At 42.0% G+C, this 20771-nt stretch overlaps 1 protein-coding gene across 2 annotated transcripts in view; it reads right to left on the reverse strand.

Moving 5' to 3' along the window:
* Positions 1–20418, reverse strand: part of PCDH11X (protocadherin 11 X-linked) — a 1025787-nt gene extending 1005369 nt beyond the window's left edge. For both annotated transcript variants that reach the window (XM_084638911.1, XM_084638912.1), the window contains exons 1-2: positions 20361–20418; positions 18215–18891 (exon numbers count right to left, since the gene is read on the reverse strand). The gene's annotated coding sequence lies outside the window, so the exon portion shown is untranslated. The remainder of the gene's footprint in view (positions 1–18214; positions 18892–20360) is intronic.
* Positions 20419–20771: the final 353 nt, after the last annotated feature.

The raw sequence follows: 20771 nt of genomic DNA on the forward strand, positions 1-20771 counted from the left end.
TTAAAGGCTAAACTTACTGTAATCCATTAAAATCATTTAAATTAAATTAAATATAATAATATTAAGCAGTACTTTTGCTTGCCTACGTTTTAAAGAAAGTCAAACCACTGAACCAGTGGAACTTACTGACTGAGCACCTGGAACCAGAATTTGCTGAAATACTAAACCAGCTTTTCACAGCAGTAGCTTCATCTGCTGCTGCAGAGAGAGTACTTTCTTCATTTGAGTTTATTCAACTAGCTTAGTTCAATGATTAGTTCATTCATTAAGAGTTAAGAAACCAACCAGGAATTGAAAGAGCAGGAAAGCTTGTTTTTCCCCCTCTTCTAATCTATGAATAAAAACTAGATGTAAAAGCATTATTGTCATTTACGGTTTGGTCAAAATTTGGCCTAAGATAATTGGCTGTAAATCAGTTCCAATGGTAGCTGAGTGTCTAAATCACTTTTGCGCCTTTGATAATTCCAGTCATTATGTCTATGCTAACGAAGCCTGGTTCTAGTACCAAACCATTAGGTGCTTCATTTACAACTTCCTCATTATGTGATGCAATACCTTTCTGTTTTCTTTCCCTAAATCCATTTTTTTATCCACAGCATTGCAATGTTATCTGTACAATATTTTTTCCAGTCACTGAGTTTTCAGTGTAATACTGTGTCATATGCCTTGCTTAAATCAAGATACATTTATTCCTTCCATTTTTGTAATGTACCTGCCAATCAACCTCTAGGCACCCTTATTCGTAATAAATAGCAATAAAAACATCAACCCAAAACATCAGCAAAGCAGTATTAACTAATACAAACAAAATTACACCCCAGTCATAAATAACCCAGCCCCTCAAACAATTCCATCAGTAAAAGCCTGCTTAAGCAGATATGTTTTGAAGCCCTCAAGTCAAATAACTTGGGATCTATAGGACCAAACCAGAAGAGCGAGTCTCAAGCCCTCCATTAAGAAATCCTGCCACTGCATGCATCCGATGAAGTGAGCTGTAGCTCATGAAAGCGTATGCTCAAATAAATGTGTTCGTCTCTAAGGTGCCACAAATACTCCTTTTCTTTTTGTCTTAAAAAGGTAAGGCTTCAGCACTAATTGGTCTAAGATGTAGGTTTAAAAAAAAAAAAGGTGACAGTAGTCTTTCTTATAAACAAACCAAAAGGGGCTTTACAGATTAAAACCCAACACTTTGAATCAAGGGTGCTAGAACAATTTTTATAGTGAGGTACTGAGAGCTATTGAACCAAACTGTAAACGCTGTATACAATGAAAACCACTTAAGCCACAACCCCACTTTGCTAGTTCCAGCACCTATTCTTTGAATTGCACCAGAACTGAATTGGAAGCCAGGGAAGTATACAGATTATTGTGTTTAAAAAGCCATGTTTTGCATTATCTGAAATTTTAAAGTGGTTTTCCAAGATTACTCCAAATAAAGTGCACTCAGGAAAGAACAGATAACTGTGTTGAGATCCAGATCCAAAAACAAAATTCAAAATTTTTCTTGCCAAATGTGGTTAAAAAGATGAACCCCTGTGTGTTGAACTTGAGCAAAAGGCAGGCAATCCTCCCACAAGCCAGGCTGAAGACTGGGAGTTATTCTGGGCCTGGGTGGCAGATTTCTACATATTCAGTGAAGCACCATGAACATTTTGGAGCACTACAAAATAAAAAACAACAACAAACGGAGAAATCTCTTCCATCACTTCCTCTCATTTATTCTGTCAGCCCACCAACATTATCTGCATCTTATGCAGTGTGAGGTTCAACCAGATAGCTAGCTTTCATTCAAGGCCCAATCTTGACAATTGACCACCTCCTCTAGATCCAATGAAAAGGAAATATACAGATGACAGATCTAATAGAAACAGCATAAGAAACTGATCCTCTTCCATTGTCCCCAAGGGAACTGATTGACAATAAGAGGTGCAATCTGCAAAGCAAATCTGACAACTCCAGCTATTGCTATAATTGTCTCGTCAGAACATTTTCAAGCCAGTAAAATGTAAAACACAGTGATGATTGGTTTCTAGGACACATACCCCACAAGAGTCTCTTTAAGAGACACTACCACTAACAGTATTTTTCCCAAAATGAACCTATCATTAGAACTGGTCAGGAATCTTCCAACAAAACAGTTGTTTTGTGGGGAAACGTCAGTTCATCAAAATTGAAGATTTGTATGGCAAAGTGCTGGTGTCACGGGATCTGCTCTACTCACTGCTCAGTGGCACCTCCTCATGGCACATCTGGGGAATTACCTCACCACCTGGTGTGACACTCCTACAGTTATTCAGCCTGTCCTCTCACTCTGGGACCTGTCATGCTCCTGCAGCTGAAGCATTTTCCTCTTCATAGCTTAGCCTTCCACCCAAGTCACATTAAATTTCTCCACCCTTCCAGGCTGCTTCCAGCAGCCCCCAAATGGCCTGTTTCTAGCATCCCATTCCTGCACTGGTTTGTAGGAGAACCTGGGCCTGCCTTCTACACCGGGTTCTAACCCAGGGACACTCAATCCAGCAGCTCTGGGCTTTTCTCTCCCAGCCCTTACTGTTCTATCCCACTCTTATTACAACCCTCACCCTTTGTATCAGGGAGTGTGACCCAGTTCACTTTGCTGATCCAATGAATATTTAATGATTTATACCAAGTGAAACAGCTCCAACAGACAAGACACAGAGACCCACTACAGAACAGTTAATCATTGATGGTTAAAGCACCCATCTGAGATTGACCATCCACAGGCACGGCCACCTGCAGCTCCCAGTGGCCACGGTTCACCGTTCCTGGACAATGGGAGCTGCAGGAAGCAGCACAGGCCACAAGGATATGCTAGCCGCCGCTTCCCGCAGCTCCCATTCGCCACGAATGGTGAACCATGGCTACTGGAAGCTGTGGGTGGCCATGCCTGAAGATGGTCAATGTAAACAAACTGTCTCGCAGCCTGCCAGTGGATTACCCTGACGGGCCACAGGTTGCCCACCACTGATATAGATAATATTTAAGGAATAATGTATTTATACTGAATGTATGCTTCATGGACTTGGAGTAGAACTTAGTCACCAGGGGTAATCGTGATGATCCATTCAAGCAAAAGAGAATTGTCACCCCTCGCTCGTCAGCCAGCAAGGTTCTGTTGTCTACCCTGGCCCATCCCAGAACAGCCAACGAAAAACCATTACGGGCAATTGTTAACAACTGAAAGCACTTGGAGGTGAAAGGATCATAATAGCAGGCAGGATATTGCTCTGGCTACAAAAAAAGACAAAAGACAGTTTCACTTTAACAGAGTGTCAGAAAAGGCCGTTAGTATCCATTCACTGAGGAAAGCCCTTCAGAAGTGGGGGGCTCTCATGAACTTTTGGATCCTGGTTCACATAAGAACAACCAGCTCTGCAGTAGACTGATTTTTTTGGGGGGGTGGGGGGACCCTACTGTATTAGAAAGGAAAGCTAACTATTGGTAAGTGTAGACCCAGGTTCGCATTTTATGATTTTGTTTTGTAACAAGTTGTTTCCAATCACTTTCAGGTAAATCTTTATTTTTTCTTACATTAAAAACAAAAGTAGGTTTACATAAGTGCTCACAAGTGCTGCATGGTTTACAGAAGTGGTGGTTTAAGATAAAACTGGGTTACATGGCACTTCTGGGTGCAAAGGATCTGATATTTCTGTGAGCAGCCACTGTTAGGGACTGGCTATCCCAGAGGAATGATTCAAAGGGACTAGGGGATCAGGGTGCACTTATTATTAAACTGCAAGGCAAAGATAGGGCTGGCATAGCCCAAAGGAGAGTGCTTGAATGGCTGAAAGGTTGGTGATATTAGGGAACTGACACACAGCTACCACAGGACAGACTCCTTCCTGCTGGAGGCAGGGGGTAACATGGTGACTGACAGTTTCAGGTGCCCCAAGAACCATCACAGTGCCCTAGTCACTGGCCTTTTGGATATTCTGGGGGGGATGTGTCTTATTTTTCATAACCCCCAACATTCAGAAGGTCTCCATTTCATCCCATTGTAGAACAGGAAAGTTTTTAAAATCTCAAAAATTTGCCTAGGACAGGAACACTGCTTTCTGCCCAGCTTTACCTGTCACCTCCCTGCTGGATTTTACAAGCCAAGAATAACGCAGGACCAATTCACAGCTCCCAGCATAAAGATCTCCCCAGGGTTTCCAGAACTCTGGTGAGCAAAACTGACTGAAGCCAAGGCAGAGAGGACTCTGCATGTGTCCCTCCCAGAAACAGCTACCACAGTACTGTCTGAATTGTAGCTACCTTTATAAAAAAAAATGTGATCAGGTTAGTATACCAAAACTGTGGCCCACAACCCGACATCACCTGCAACACAATGCTTTTACCTCCTCTCATGGCCCAGAAAACTATTATTTCGTAATGTTTTCAAATATCTCACTTCAGACAGACATCAGACCAACAAATAAGTAGTTAAGCAAATCAACTATTTGTAAAGTTTAGAAATGTGTTAGCCTACTACAACACTTTATTAACCTACCAACAAGATACCTACTTAGAGATCTTCTTTGATTTACAAGATATACCAAAAATTACTTCTGGCCAGTTCCTTCAGGATCACAGAATGGAACTATCTAGTCCTGAAGATTTGTGGATGGTGGGTCAGATTCACCTTTGGTGTAACAGCACACATGTAATTCCATGGATCACTGAAATTTGAAGAGTTAAACCAGGGATGATTTGGGACCATCAAGTTTAGCTAAATTCATTTTATTTTAGTTCATTTCTACTTTCTTTTTTTCTCCTGAGCTCCATTTCCATAGTGTCTCTATTTCTGTTTCCTGGCCATTAGAAAGTGAGAGTTGGTTTTATTAGGAGTTCTGACATTCTGAAATTCTCTTTCATCATTTTTAACTCCACTGTCCTTAGAGGTTCTACTATATCCTTTTTCTTTCTTTTCCCTCAGACATATTTTAATATATATTTACAAAAATATGAAAATCATGTTACCCCAATGACAAATATTCAAATTAAACGGCAGTTAGAAGAGAAGACATTTTGATTCAATTCTCCTTTTAATCACGGAAGATTCCAAAGTTGCTCAAAAAATGGCGTCTGCTGTTTCTGCTTTATACCATCATCAACTAATGCCTCACACAGTTTGTTCAGCAAGGTGATGACTTTTGCCTTAGCAATGACTAAATCAACACATGGATCCAATACTGTGAATTGACAGCATTTTCAGAACTTAGTTAATCCTGAAATAGCTATATTGCACCACCTGCCAACCTCATCTAAATCACTTACTTTAAACCCTTATCAAATGATTTCTTTCAAGTTTTTTTTTAAGTTTATAATACAATAAAACCTGAAAGTATTGTACCTGCCAAAATTAATTACATATAAGGAACTGAGACTATAAACATTATTTGTAGGCTGACTTTATACTACTTTTTGATTGAGCTATTTAAAATATATATATTTCCGTACTGTTTAGTACATTTAAGTACATCGCCCATTAAGGGGACTCTGACAGAATGTACCAGGCCTTCTCTGCCCCCTGCTGGAGGCATCAGCAACTTGACACCCCATCCCAAGGAACAGTGTCACCTGGAATAGAGGGGCAGTGAGTTTTTTAGACCTCCAAGCACTCTCTACAAACGCCGCTCAGGCTCCAGCACCAGCAAATCTAACAAGACGTAGTCCTCCAGAAGGGCTGGGAAGAAGCAGTAGCCAATCAGGATCCACCAGGCAAGATCAGGCTTTTCTGCTCCTTCTAATGGGGAGTGCTGGTTGGTGCTGGGGCTGCAGAGGAGTTCACAGGTTTAACCCTGAGCACCCAGGTCCAGGCTTAACAACCTGACAGCACCGTCAATCACACACTACAACAAATGGTTTGTTTTTGCTGTGCAGTTTAAAAGCCCAGGTGGCCAAATTTTTACTTGACTTTCAACTTAGTTGTTAGTGGACAAGCAAGGGGCTTGTGGCATGAGACCTGTGCTCCTGAGGAACTCCAGCAAGGGCCGCTGGTATGTGATGCTGCTTTGCATGAACTCCTTAACATTCTCCATTGCAAAGTATGTTAGCAAAGGGCCCAATTCAACTCCCATTAGGGTTCCCACCTTTAAGATGCTGAACAACCGGTTACTGCCCCCACCCCATCACCATGCCCATGACCCTTCTTTCCTTCTCAGGTGCTCCTCCCAGCAGTACTGTGAACCCCCCCATCCCACACAGGCAGCAGTACTGGTGGGGAACTGGGGGCAGCTCAAGACCTCTGTGCCCCTTATTTTCCCCACCCCTCACCACACTCCAGGTCCTTGTCTAGCTCCAGGCCCTTGTCAAAGCCACAAGCAGCTGATGGGGAAGGCTGCCCTACAACAACAAACTCACCCGCCCTCTTCCTCCTACCTTGGCGGTCACTGGAGTTCCGCAAACCCTGGAGCATGCAAGGAAGGGAGTCCCAGCTTTAAAGGGCCAGGCCCATGGAAAATGTCTGCTAAGCATTTCTCCCCTCTCTCTCCCTTAATCCTGAGCTTGGGAGAGCAGGGAGAAGGCAAAAAATTCCTGGGGTGCCCTTACCCTTACCGGTAACTGGCAAGGCAGCACAAAAGCCAGCCAGATGCCATCCCTAACCACCACTGAAATTAATGGGAGGATTTTTTTCCACTGATGTTAGCAGCAGCAGGAGCTGGCTTCAAATTGGCAAGATTACAAATATATGTAGCAAGCAGCCATTGGGCAAACGGGTAGTAAAATAGTGGGTTATAACATTCTCATGTAGCAATAATACCTTGGTTATATGGCATAATACCAAAGACAGTCATTCCACAAAGCATCACTGAAATACTTAATCAGCAACCAAACCCTGTTCATCTTATTCCCAGAAACTTCCTTATATGAATCTATCTGACTTAACATGGCTAAAGCTTGTCCTTAAGGTTTGGACCTTAATGTAAACACAGTAAGATTGCCATAAGGCAATGCTTTCACTGATGTCTTAGCTTCCAACAAAATGAATAATACTATACCATCAATAGGTGAAAATGCTCTGCTTCTCGAGATAGAATTCGTGCTTTAAAGAGGGCCAAGAATTTCTTCAACTCTGACCTGGAGGTGCCACTTGGCGGCTACCTATGGGCATATTTTGCTGTGGATTACTGGATAACTCACATTGATATTAATGGCAGTTATATGCATAAAGAATGGAGTCTCAGTCCCCCTGCTGTTCTAAATAATGGGCAAAATCCAGTCAAACAGAAAAGGAGTCTCAAATATCATATTATTTATACACATACATGTGAGCAAGGGTGTGGAAATTTCAAGAGTTTCAAGGACCAAGAGTCAGTAATGCAAGTATATGGTGATGTGACAGGTGCAATACAGCCCCTTTGCACTCTGGGAATACAAAGTTGACATAAACTCCCTGGATTCACTCCAGGAGCATGCCCTGATCTAAAGGCATTTCCTGGAAAATGCAGAGCTGCCATTATAGTTCTAAGCTGAACCCCCTCACAGCCCATCATCTAGGGTTGTGTGTCAGGCTGCAAACGGAGTGCCTCTGCTCTTTGGTTCTTTTCAGCTGCCACAAAGTCCCTTCAGGTCAGGGGCATAGACCTGCAGTTCAGAGCAGCCCCGAGGATGCTCTTAGCTACGCTGGGGGCTGAAACGTCCACTGGATGGACCCAGAATACAGGGAGTTCAAAGATGGCTTAAAACTACCTTTTCTTCTGCAGGGTCTTGCATCAAGTGGTGCTCAGCCATGCCCAGGAATCACAGTTTATAGGCTGTCATCACCCTCCATACCACCCCCATATACCAGTTGATGGGACCAGGGCTCAAACTTGTCTGTGTGGGTGACTCAGACAACCTGAGATATGGGATAAGAAGCAATGTACTTGATTAAATATTCCACATCAGTAAAAGTATCAGACCCTATACATACACATTGCATATATGCATCACTTATCACATATGCTGTCTGAGACGAATATGTGTTGATGTGGGGGCATAAGACGAGGAGTTCTAGACCCAGCCCTCTGAGGTTTTCAAGAACAGGTCAGGCAAACATCTGTCAGGGATGGTCTAGGTTTAGTTAATCCTGCGTCAGCACAGAGGGATGAACTAAACGACCTCAAAGCCTATGTGCCTATGAAAGCCACAGTGCAAGTGTACACCCTGCAGACCAGCTCTGCAAAGACATGGACATCAGTAGGCCTAAATACAAGGCCTGTCACATGAAGAAATTCACTTTTTCCCCCACTCCATATAAAAAAACCCCAAAACAATAAAAAACAATAACAAACCATCACACACAGATATAAATAAATAAATAATCCATCCTGTAAGTAAGAACATAAGAATGCAATAACTGAGTTTTCTATCTATTCTCTGATTAGACCTACATCTCTTTTGTATCTGCCGTTAGGTACATATTAATTGAAAAAAATGACTGAGAGTAGACTCTTTTTCATCTGGCTGGACAGGAGTGCAGGTCTTTTTCCCGTCCTCAGCTCAACCTACAACCTTCATGTATGGTTATTGGCTGTCTAATGGAAAAGTGCCACTGCGTGTCTGCATCATTTCTCGGTTTGGTCCTTGTGTGGTTCCACCTCTTTGTAGTGAAACAGACCAATCCAAATATTCCATTGAAACAGTAGTGTCATTAGCTTGTTGTCTGTCTCCTCCTTCTGAAACCTTCTTCAGTCACTTTTATAAATGCAGTTTTGTAGAGTCCCTTGTTGTGTAAAACAAGGGCTAAGTTTTGATAAAAAGTTCTCATGCTCAGTGCAAATTTCAACACTTATGGTAGCTGCATGCACACGAAGAGATACAATCTTCCTCAGAGATCAACCAAATTCCATTAGCAAGCAGAGGCATCAATTCTCCTTTTTCAGTCAATTAATTATGAGGCTGATAGTTGTTGCAGAAGAATTTCTGAACCTCCACAACATGCTTGAAGACTATGTTGTATATTCCTTCTTTCACAGAGAGGTTTAAACAGTGCACAGAACATCCATTTACCAGGGGTGAAACCCTTGCTCCACTGAATGGGAGTTTTGTGATTTACTTCAATGGGACAAGGATTTCACCCCAGAAAGTTTAGGATGATTGCACCTGAGAAGTTCTCATCTTTTTCTCTATATTTTCATTACTGGAGACAATAGCAGACTTGTTTTTTGTCATACGGTTTATGCATTCTTGGAGACCAACTTGGACACAATAGTCTATGTTTCTCTATTCAGACTCACAATCAAAAGAATTAACCTGAAACACACTTTCCCTTTTACAGGTGACTGTAGCCATCATTTTTCATGTTGTGGATTAATTTCAATGTTGATTCCTTTATACTGTGATTATTATTCCCTGTTTGCTCCTTCTAGTTCTTCATTTGCAATACCCAGTAGTGGACATGTGGGTTTAAATGAGGCATGAGGAATATATCCAGGGCAAAGTGCTTCAGTCATTTCTATAAAAAGGTAACTTTGTGTTACATTAAAGAGGATTGAAACTTTTTTTAATCAAGTTTAAATCTTTGGGTTTAGTTGTTTTTAATTGCATAATCACCACTTGCGTCATCTTTTGAGTGCAGAAGATGATGAAACTACTCCTGAATGAGGCTGACATTGAATAGGTGTTGGAAAGCTTGGAATGGGCACATAAACAATCATGGTTACATTTCAATTATGATTATGATGCTGAAAATGGGTAATTTTTTTTCAAATGTGCCTACGTGACTTTGGAGCCTAAGACTCATTTAAAGTCAGTGAGACTGAGGCTTCTAAGTGCCTATGTCATTTTTAAAAATGGGATTTAGGAGCCTAACTCATTTATACTTTTTTGAAAATTTTACCCCATGTCTCATTTGTATGATCAAATTTAATCAGTTTCTTACTCTTCCATTTCAGTTGACAAAGTCTAATTCAATGGCACACTGATCTAATAGAATATAAATTTCTTTAGATTCTTAACTATTTACAATGAGCAGGAGTCCATTCTTACCTTGCTTCTTAGCTCTTGACAGTATTTATATTTTACTTTAGAAGGATCTAATTTCATTAATTCAGTCAATTAAATCACTTTTCTGTCACCTCTTTTAGCTTTAGCCATGTTAAGTCAGATAGATTCATATAAGGATGTTTGGTAATTCTTAAACACTAACCAGCTGTTTGCAGTATTGATCAGCAGCTTTCATACGTACAACAATTCGAATCAGAAACAAACACTGTGAAAACTGAAAAAATAAGATACAACCTAGACAGCTTTATACAGAACCATGTTCTGCTTACCTTCCAGAAGTTTTTAGATTCTAGAGAACCAAGTTCCCTAACGCAGTTTAATACTCCACAACCTCCCATCAAATGACAGGTTATTCCATCCAGCTGTGTCCCTCTCTACAGTCAAAAAGGGATGCACCCACTCCCTATCCCATCTAGGTTTCCAGACAGTTTTACAACTTTCATCTTGTTTTTATTAGGCAGAACAAGGAATCTGATGTTTTCTTACATACCTTAAAATTAGAGACTAATACTTCTAGTATAAAAAAAAAAAATCAAAGGGCTGTTTGGCTCCAAAGTCAATGGTAATTAGACACCATGAAAATCTCTTCTCCTTAATACACAAACAACAATTCTTGGGATGTGGTTGGTGTTGTTCAGTTCTACTGATAGCACTGAAGCCCAGAGAATTGATTTAGGCTCATAAGGATTGTTCCTTTTGTGGGTGGTACAAGTGTTCCATGTCTATCAACCATGAGCAGTATTTTTATTATCAGTTAATAAGTCATCTGACCACAAATACTGACTATGTACTTCTTGGTACACAATATAGCTCTTGCTTTCTGCCCATTACGCTCACTTTTGAAGTGGACTTCTCTTTTCTGAGGTGACTGTTGTGATAAGCATCTCTTTATTTGCCCGTTTCCACAGACTGTTGAATCCATAATGCTCTATGAAATTGTCCTCATACATACTTTGATTTTGCCCTGGCACAGTATGAGAGTGAATCTCACAATATAAAGACTAGGCCAAAATCTTAGATATGAGCTTACTGTTGAGACTCAGTTTACTGTTTAGCTATGAATTAACAACCAAGCTAATTAATGGCTCACCATTCTTATCTCCTTTTTTGTTTATTTTTGTAAGGAAGTTTTACTTTGTTAAAAAATTAAGGTTTGAGGTGTTTATCTGGACCTTTTCCCCCTTCCTAAGGAATTAATCCCTTTTAAAAAAGGGGGAGAGGGGAATTAGGTAAAATAATACCTGAACAACAAAAATGGTTTCATTATCATAGCCTGATTTGTTTCTTCATCACAGCTGCATGTCATCTTCCCACAATGTAAAAAAAAAAACAAAATGTACAAGGCTCAGATAAACAAACATCTATGTGTATGATTGTTTCTCAAGGTTATATTCTAAGGAAAGAAACTAGATTAGCATACTCACTTTTTCAAAGTCAAATGTGTATTTTTTTCCTTCAGTCCTATTACATAAATAAAAAGAGCCAAATAGGGTAACAATAACTCTGATTTACCTTTATATCCCATTTGCACTCACTTATTGTTTTTTCCCTTCACAGTAGTAAAAAACACAGAATGCTATTGACTTCCACAACACTAATGTGTTTTTAAAAAGAGTCTTCTGCTAATTAAGCACATTTATATTCCAGGCTAAAAAAATGCTGAAGTGGTCAAGCACTAGAATCCAGTTATCAGGAAACCACTATCAAAATCCGAAGATAACATTTAAATCCTTCATCACTCTTACAGATTGACAAGACAGAAAGATGGAAAGAGAATGAATTCTGCAGTATTCTTATCCATAGATTTCCTTCATGTAGAGTTATTGCTATGTTGATTTCTATTCTAGGGCATCTTCATTTAAAGCAAATTGCTAGATATATATTCCAAAAGTCACTTAAATGACTGACAAAATAAAGCAATTATTCCATTTAATGCACCATTCCTTTTGTCTCACTCCTTATATCTTCACCGTATTAGAGTGCATTTATAAACATACAGTGGAACATCTTTACAGTGAACGTGGATTTTGAAAAATTATTTACAGTGAAGTTCAATTCAAAATGCTTCAGTACATAGCAATGTGCAAACTGCAATTCATTAGTGTGAGCCACAATTTAATGGTGAAGTTGTAGAATAAGGGTTCTGCTGTAATTTTCTCTCTCAAGTAACCTGGTGGTTAGGGCATCTGGTATCTACGAAAATACGGTTCAAGTCTCTGTTCCAAATCAAGCAGCACAAGGATTTGAATCTGGGTCTCTACATCTCAAGTGAATGTCCTAACCACTGGGCTATTAATTGTTCTGGGGTTTTCTCTCTTATTTTTGAGAGAAAAAGGCTGACCTGGGTTAGGCAACTAACTCCAGGAGAAGGGTCACAACTGAGAATCAGGATGTGAGGGAAGCACCTTCCTCTGACCTGTCAGTAGATGCCTAATACCTTTGAGGATGAGCCTAAGCCCTGCCCTTTTCTGTGCAGTTCACTCCTAACTAGTTGAGGTTCACCGCTCATTTTACTGGCTTCTGGGAATCCTGTTCTTAGGCCTTATTCTCCCCACACAATGCAGAGGAAGCCTGGGCACCCAAATCAGGGTTGAGAATTCCACTAGGCAGCTGAGCATTGCAATGCCTAAGTAATTTGTGAATCCAGCCTAATCCTGCACCACTGAAGTAATGGGAGTTCTACCTTTGACTTACATGGGCACAGATATATTATTAATAATAATCATAAACATATTATATTGAAGGTGTAAATATGTGTATAAATGGAAAAATGTTATCCCTAAAGCACTACCCACTTTTTCTTCTTGGCTTTTGTTTGTCTTGGTACGGATTTCTTACCATTTCACTAGACAGCATACAGCTCACATAATTACTAATTAAATTCTTACAAAAAATAATAAAACCATATCCTTAAGGATGTAACAGATAAACACTGATATACAAACAGAATTCATCACGAGATATCTTATTTCTAGAGCAGCTTAGAGGAAGAAAATCATTCCAAAAACAACGATGTCAAATCAAAGTAATGTACAACGCAAGATGTTGTACTGGAAGGAAAGCGAATCAGGCAATAATTCCGAGCACTGTGAACTAACCTTTTAATGACAATAGGGTTTAAATACTGTGGGCCAAAGACGATTTTCCATTAAACCACTATAAATCTGAAATATCTTCAAAGATTTCACACACCAGTGTATATGAGCAGAATTCAGCTGTCTGACAGTCTAGTGTTGCAGTTTCCAATGAAATTATATTCCATGTGAAGTATGTTGCAAAGTATAAATAGATGGTGGGAAAGCAATATTTTAATTTTAAAAGTTTTTCTTCTGCAAAGTTAATTTAGAGCCCACTGCTGAATGGGCCAAATCCTGCAGGTCTCACGCAAGCAAAACTCAACAAAGCTCTCTGTATCTCAGTAACATGCTTGACTCCCAAACCAAATGCCCACAATTGAAGTACATTATGTATGTAATGCAAGAATTCATTAGGAGCCTATTCCAAAGTCCACTGAAGCCAATAGGAGTTAAAAAATTTCCACTGACTTTAATGGGCTTTGGATCAGATCCTAATAAAGCAAGTTGAACAAAGTACAAATGGCTTTATTTTAAGTTACCTTAAGGAAAACATTTCTTTTCCAGTACAACTGATGTACAGTAATTTGCATGATATTTACTTAACAGCAGTTAAACAAAACCTCAAATAAAAAAGACTGTCTAATAATGAGATTGTGACAGAAAACCTATTACAATATATTATTTACTGTTCAGACCTATGAAAAACTTGGCAGTGAATAGCAGAATAAGTTCCAAGCTCTTTCTATTTACATTTTCATTATTTAAATTAAGTTTTCCTGAACCTTAATGAAATCTCTACTTGGTTAATTAATGCTTCTCTGCAAACAGGTCTATTTCATTTAAATATGAAACTGTACTGAATGGATATTATACGACTATTGCTGTTCCTTATTTGCACAGAGGAGAAACTTTTCTATGAAGTTGGAGGGGGGATTAAAACAAAATATCCATGTGCTAGAAAAGACTATATATAAAAGGCTCTTTCATTCAGATTTGTGCCAGAAATTGTAAATGCAGTAATTGTCACTCCTAGCCTCAAAATTTATATTCTACCAATCCCACTCTTATTCACTACATAACACATTAGAGACAATTACAAGGACAGTTTAAAATCCTCTATCAGTGGAGCTTTTAAAGTGCAAAAGCTCGTAGAAGCTTTATGATTTCTGGCAAGTCACTCTACTAATTCAGAGACCATAATTGAAAAAGACTATCTCTGAAACTATTTTCTTTTTTTTTTACTGCTGGATAATGAGAATTGGAGTTTCCCCTCAGATCTAAAGAGATAATCAAATTCCCACTTCCACCTTAAATTTCCTGATCCACGTTACACACCTGTGTATTGGCAACTCATTCCGCAGGCAGGATGAACCTTCCAAAAAGACTCAAGAAAGGTATGGTCACTAGTACTTTGCCACACATTTCTAAATATCCCAATTATCTCTTTCAAGTAAGAGGCTCTTGGAACAAACTTTATTAAATCTAGCTAATAAACTTTTATTTAATACAAAAAACCCTATATCAAAACAATATCTGAATCAACTTCCACAAAAGCCAGTACATTTAGAAGTAAGGGTACCAAGGCCCCTCTGGCTTAGCCTGCTTGAGCCTAGGCACTGTAGCACACATGATCACAACAGTGAACCATAGCCAAATTCTCTAATCTAAGAAGTGCACAAAATATTTATAACCATCCATGCCCTTTATCTACAGTGATCAAGTAAATACTTTACTAGTGGGATATAGCTATATATTAGATATGCATATTGATATACATGTTGTAAAGGACTTTGGGATCCTTCAAAATGAAAAATACTATGTAAATGTAAGGTAATAGTAGCTTTACTCACTATCGTGGTATCTTCTGATGGAAGACTGTCAATGCTGCAATACCTGCTCTGACACAGATGAAGTTAAGAGTGTGCATTAGCAGTCCTAGCTTGAAATTCTATAACTTTTATGCACTTATGTCAGACCATTATTTTAACATATTTTTGTTTTTCCTTAATATATTTGAAGCTTAGTTTAACTTTCAATAACATGGTTTGGTTTCGTTTGGCTATTGAAACTTAACCTCAAAAAAACAAACAAGAATAATGCCACAGCACTAAAGTCCCCAATATGATCTAAGGCTCAACTATCAAAACCCAGATCTGACTAATTCCTGTACTGAGCCGGCATTGTTCTACTTTCCAGAAAAGGCCTTTGTGACTGTTTTACAATTGCAACCCACTTCAAAATCTAGCACTTACCTGGGACTCAAGGGTGCCCCAAAATCTGAAGTTTGGAAATACCAGTTCGGAAACCCAAAGCAGTGAATAGTGAGGAAGGGAGAAACCAAATAGACAATTAATGCACATACTTTTTTTTATTATACAGAAATGGTTTGGACTTCTATTTTACTCTATCAATGTGTTTTCATTTCAGCTTAAGATACATCTTTAGAACTATATTAAAACTAAATAAAGGGGCATTATAAAGAAAAGGCAGATGTACTCTTAACTACAGAAGCGTGAGGGTCATCAGTATAATATTGCATGTGTCCAGGTAGAATACAAATTCAGTACAGGACCACAGGTTCAGATCTTTGATCTTCCTTTTTGCAAAGGTTGTGATGTATAAAACCAATTCCACTGAGCAGACAGTACTACACTGAATATAAATTATCCTTTAACTATACCAAGGCATTCGTATGCTCACATTTAAAGAAATGCTGCAAGGATGAACAATGCAGCCATGAAGCAATAAGAGCTCTTCTGAAGAAAAAATGGAAAAGAAAGATCTGAATGGAAAGAAAACCAGAATTTGTTCCTCAGCAGTATATTCCTGCTATTTGGTGAAAATGTGATTAAAATACAGAACACACACAGAGAAACAAACTCACACATATATACAACACAACAATGCTTACCCTTTCCATAAAGAAAAGTAAGAAATCTTTACTGTGAGAACTGCAAAGTTGTTATTTTGTTTTGTTTTTTAAATCTGGCATTGTTCTCTTAAGCGATGCTAAATTTGATTTTAAAATCTGGGTATAGAAGTCCAAATTGAACATGGCTTGCAATTTACATATATCTTTTCCAAGTCTTTCTTAAAAAGAAATAATCTTCTGCCTATTGAGCTAGCCCCTAGCTCTCCAGAGTTTACCCATTAATATTCTAAACCCATCTTTTATGGTTCACACATACACAAAAATTGTCTCACTTTGGCCAAGATGAAACGCTTAAGTGGAAGTCATTGTGCTTATGCAGATTTTCTCCACTGTATTTAAAATCAGCATATTCCTCTCTCTCACCTTTATTTATCTTATGCAAAATTTACAGTTTTGGAGTCACTCAAGTGTGAAGGCATTACCCAGTCTTATGTACACATTTCATATAAGAAAACAAATTACTTCTGACAACCTGAGATATTTTTGCTTTGGTTTATTCTGTACAACGTTTACATTTAATCCATCCCTTTTCTTGGCAATGGTACAGAAGTACTGGTGAGTATTTTATAGGACATGTCTCTGTTGTTTACTTGAGGATTCTACTTAGATGCTTGAAGATGGTACTCTTGCAATTCATATGGATACAAACCAGTATTTTTGGCGAAACTAGTTGTCAGAATGTTAATACATAAATGAATAACTCCTCCCCACAACACCATCAGCCCCTTTTTAAAAACTATTTTGCTCTATAATCTTTCAGATCGTCTCTACTTTCGTTCTTTCATTGTTAACAAGAAAAAAGTTAAAGTTTATCTTTTACTTATTATTGATGTTTTCTCAGAATATTCCTTTTGCTTTTAATGAGACTTACATGGGAGCAACTTTTTGTTCTTTATAACTTAGAATGTCATTAAAAATAATAATAAAAAAGCAGCTTAGAATAACCTGATATTCTCCGCTGAGAAATTACCCTCAGTTCTAGTTGGGTTCAACAGACTCCTGCACTTGAACATCTTCTCCTTACTTCTGCCAACTGAAGTAAACATCAGCATTTCATAAAATTATTGCTCCATACTTCCTTCAATACATCCTCTCTCAAACTCAAATATGTGAGCTCATGCTATCTTAGTCAATTCTTCTCTGCGTTTAGAGTCTCTTCAGAGCCCCAGAAGGGCTATTGGTCCCTACGTGTTCTCTTCATGTATCTTAGAGCTATTTCTTACAGTTTGCTATGCCAAGCTTGCAAAAGGAAAAGGAGACAAACCCTCTACTTTCCAGATCGCCTACAAGGCTTGCCTGCTTGCAACCAGCAGGCTGTAAGATTTGTGCCTCCAATTTCTATCTTGCAAAAGCCATAAACAAACCTTCCTTCCTCATTCCTCCCCAAAAGAGAGGTAATATCCTAGCCTAGCCTTCCTGTCAATGGGTTTTTGCTACTGAGTCCAAGTGTTCCTTGGACGGTGGCATCAACACCAGCACATCAGTGAAATGACTGAATTTCCTCTCCCCCGGGTTTCAAATCATGTCCAGAGCCTGAACAAATTAAAATATATTTCAGCTTGATCTGGTTTTTATCCCATTCCAATACTCCAAATGCACAGCAACTTTAAGCTCCTCATCGCCATCCCTCCACAGTTCAAGGAAATCCTTCAATCAAAGAACTTAATTTACAATCCAGCACAGTTTTTGCCCTCCCCTCTCCCAACAACAGCTAGGCATTTTGATGCAATTCTCATTAAATGCAATCTCCATTACAGGATTACGATTGCATAAATAAAATGCTCCATATGTTTTTTTTTTTTCTTTCGCCTCTCTCCCTCTCTCATAGGTATTATGTACCCTGACTGCAAACAACCACCAAATCAAACTGGATGGTGGAAACACTAGGGAAGGGGGTGCACATTCAAGAAAATGTTAACTGAAACCTGAGCCAACTACATCACAGACTCAGTCTGTAGAAGCCCCTCATGCCTGAACAGTACAAGTTAGCTCAGCGTTCTTGTAATAACGCAGATCATAAATGTGACACATTAAAAAGCTTAAAAATTCATCTTTTGCAATTACCCAGGAACTCCCTGTACTCGTCACCAAAGGCGACTCACATTACTTAGCCAGTTCTAGCCTAATAATCTCAGTCTGGGTGCACTGCTGGTAGTGTGCTGTGAGGGGGATGCCTGACGAAAAATACAAACCGCTAATCAACCCCCCTTACCTTTAATTCCTTGCGTTCTCTGCAAAAGATGTCAATTTACATTGGCTCCTCGGCACATCAGGAAGGCGTCTAGAGTAATGAAGGTTGCCCCATCGCATGGAAGTTAGACCAGTTTACACCAGCAAATCCTTGATCCAAAATACAAGCTGCTTCTTCCCATGCAGGCTAGAGCAAAAGATGCATGAACGATTTCTACAATTGTGGAAGAAAAAGGTAGTCTAACTTTTAGCTAAGTCTTGTTTGGGGTTTGGTTTTATGTCTTTGCAGCTGTAAAAGGCAAATGTAATTCCACATTAAAAGAACCTCATTAATATCAGTCCGCCACGCTGATGTCGCTTAAGCTAAGTTGTGCTGAGAGACTTTTAACTAAATCCCCGTCTGCAAGAGCAGTCCAGCAAATCTCTCTCTTTGAGGATAAAACAGAAGAGGAATGTTAGGTCTATTTGAGAGAAAGATGGTAGAAGATCTTTGTTTGCCCCCTCTTTGGTATAGACTGGAAATTTTGCACAGGAGCAGTCCGGTCCGGATCGCCCCTGCAGGCGCAGAGGCGGTGGGTGTTGGAGAGAAGCAGCACCCAGAGAGCTCCGGGTGCTAAAGCATCGGATGGCTCAGCTCTGCTGCCACCGTCTGAACTCCGCTTCCCAGTGCTGCCAGCAAGTCCTCCCCGGCTGACATCACTGCAAAAAAGGAGGGGCACAAATGGAAAATGCAAATCGGGGAGTTGAGGGGATTTTTTTTTCCTCTTAAAGGTACCCTCGCTCTTTCTGTCTCTGAATCCCCCGAAAGCAACAGCTGTGGCGCGGCCGCGTCTGCTTCCTGCCAAGGCTGCTCTCTGGGGGCAGAACCGCTATTCAGTCACCGGCTGGCTCCTCTAATCCAGGGTGGGAGCCCCGATCCTGGGACCCAGTCTGACCCGGGAATAGGGGGGTGGGAAACACAGGGCTTGCCTTGCCGCGCTCCCATAGCCTCCCCCGGCCGCCACGTGCTCGGGGCGCCGCTGAGCGCAGAGTAACGAGTAGGTGACCAGCGGGTTCCGCCGGAGTGTCCCCGTCCCGTTCGGGGAACCTGCTCCCTCCCGCCGGCTCGGCCCCTGGAGCTGAGTGCGCCCGGCTGTCACCGCCTGCTGCCTGGCCCCAACCCTACGCTCTACCGCTGGGCTCCTCACTGCCCCGCTGCGTATTGCCCCCAAACCTTACTGTCCCCTCCGCCCTCTCCCCCGGGCTCCCCACCGCCCCCCCCACCTCCTCACCGCCCCCCGACTCCTTCCTGACCCCAAACATTACTGTCCCCCACCCCACCTCCTCACTGCCCCCCAGGCTTCTTACTGACCCCCCGGCTCCTTACTATCCCCCGGGCTCCCCCCCCCGCCGCTATCCCCCCACTGACTCCCCGCCGCCTCACTGCCCCCCGGCTCCTTACTGACCCAAACCTTACTGTCCCACACCCCACCTCCTCACTGCCCCGCAGGCTACTTACTGACCCCACGCCTTACTGCCCCCCCCCCCGCTCCTTACTATCCCTCTGGCTCCCCCCCCCCCGCTGTTCCCCTCCACCCGGCTCCCCGCCGCCTCACTGCCCCCCGACTCCTTACTGACCCCAAACCTTACTTTCCCCCACCCCACCTCCTTACTGCCCCCCAGGCTTCTTATTGACCCCACGCCTTACTGCCCCCTCCGCTCCTTACTATCCCTCGCCCCCCTCGCCGCTGTTCCCCCCCGGCTCCCCGCCGCCTCACTGCCCCCCGACTCCTTCCTGACCCCAAACATTACTGTCCCCCACCCCACCTCCTCACTGCCACCCACCTCCTTACTGTCCCCATGCCTTATTGTCGCCACCACCTCCTCGCTGCCCCCCCCCCCGGCTCCTCCCCGCCCGCCCCGGCTCCTTAGTGACCCCAAACCTCACTGCCCCCCTCCCCACTTCCTCACTGCCCCCCACCTCCTTATTGCCCCCATGCCTTACTGTCTCCACCACCTCCTCACTGCCCCCCCGTCGCTCACTGACCCCCAAGCTCCCCCCTGCGCCAACCCCCCTTCCTGGGCTCCTTATTGCCTCGAACTCCCCCAGGGCTCTTGACTGCCCCCACCCCCTGACTGCCACCTCCCCAGGGCTCATTGCTGTCCCACGCCCAGTCCCCCGTTCACACCAGTGAGGGGAAGGGGAGAAGCCGCGCTACAGGCCGGGGGAGGCAGGGCGGCTCGGGGGTGCGGCTGCCCGGGGAGCTCGGGTTAAGCTGGAGCTGCTGGCCCTCGGGAGGCAGGAGATCCCGGGCCGCCGCCGCTTCCCCTTGCAGCGCGGAGGGCGGCGCGGCTGGTTTGGTTCCCACCGCCGAGGGGCGTCGGGCTCCAGTCAAACCAGGGAAGCGCCGCCTCCCCGGGTCAGCGCCGAGGGGAGCTGGGCACGGGCCCCCGGGCTGCGCCTCGGCAGCATGGCTGACACCGCTCCGCCGGCGTCCTGTCCCGGGCTCTCGGAACCGGCCGCGGCTTCCATGCAGAGCAGCCCACTTCCCCAGGGCCAGGCGCGGCTGCCAGTGCACTCGGCTGCGGGAGGCGCGCTG

This window comes from Lepidochelys olivacea (genome assembly GCF_965140295.1).
Source record: "Lepidochelys olivacea isolate rLepOli2 genome assembly, chromosome: 9".
NCBI lineage: Eukaryota > Metazoa > Chordata > Testudines > Cheloniidae > Lepidochelys > Lepidochelys olivacea.